General features: G+C 43.6%; 1 pseudogene; it reads right to left on the reverse strand.

Annotated features, from left to right (window-relative positions):
* LOC103609961 overlaps positions 1 to 1,112 on the reverse strand; it is a 7,649-nt pseudogene that overhangs the window by 4,418 nt on the left and 2,119 nt on the right.

The raw sequence follows: 1,112 nt of genomic DNA on the forward strand, positions 1-1,112 counted from the left end.
TTTTTTCCTTTTTGTCTTTTTTCGTGTCCGGCAATGGATCACAACCCTCAGTGTTGTGCCCATACCGGACCAGGACCAGCAACGGGATCGCAACCCTCGGTGTTCCTCCCACACCTCGCTCAGCCAGTGAGCGGGAACCGGTCTGTATGTGGGATCCGAACCCTCGGCGGGAGCACCACCGCGCTCCCAAGCAGCACACTGTAGCAGTGCGCTACCGGGCCGGCCCCATGTTATAGAATTTTTGATGTGACTGGTCCTAGCTTCTTAAGAAAGCTTGTAGGGCAAAAACAGTCTGCATCTGTGGCTGTGTCAGGTGGGGCTTGTGTTATTGGTCTTAAGTATACTCTAAAACCTTTTAAAATAGAGGCCATAAAAAATGCCTCTTAGATTTCCAAATTTATCATGTGCAATCTCTTTCCAGAATTAAAATCATAGTCATTCATTGCTAAGTCCATTAGTTCATCATCTGTCACTCTCTGCTACAATTTTGCCAATTGCTGGTGTAAATTACTCCATGTTTTCATTAGGTTTTTACATGGCTTCTTTGGAAGTATCTTCCAGGCTAAATTTATTTTATTTTATTTTTATTGATTATGCATATTCATGGGGTATAAAGCTAACCATCACCACCTGTGTCCAAGATGTGATGATCAGATTAATGCTTTCAGCATGTGCATTGCCACAAATTGCAATTATTCCCCATGTTCCCCACCTAACCAGTCCCCAACCTCCCTCCCCACCCAGCAACCCAAGGTCTGTTCTCTCCCTCTGCAAGTCCAACATACCTCTGTGGTCTTTCCTTCCTTCCTTCTTTCTCTTAGGTCCTACTTGTGAGTGAGGACATGCAGTATTTTTCCCTCTGTGTCTGGCTTATTTCAATTAACATAATTTTCTCCAACCTCATCCATATTGTTGTCAATGGCAGAATTTCATTCTTTTTTATGGCTGGGTAGTATTCCACAGGGTATACATGACAGTTAGCTCAGTTGGTTAGAGAACAGTCTTTAACACCAAGGTCAAGGGTTCAGTTCCCTGTACCAGCCAGCCATAAACACACACACACACACACACACACACACACACACACACAATTAATTTCAGTCTATATTTTT

This window comes from Galeopterus variegatus, unplaced genomic scaffold, assembly GCF_000696425.1.
Source record: "Galeopterus variegatus unplaced genomic scaffold, G_variegatus-3.0.2 Scaffold10361, whole genome shotgun sequence".
NCBI classification, from domain to species: domain Eukaryota; kingdom Metazoa; phylum Chordata; class Mammalia; order Dermoptera; family Cynocephalidae; genus Galeopterus; species Galeopterus variegatus.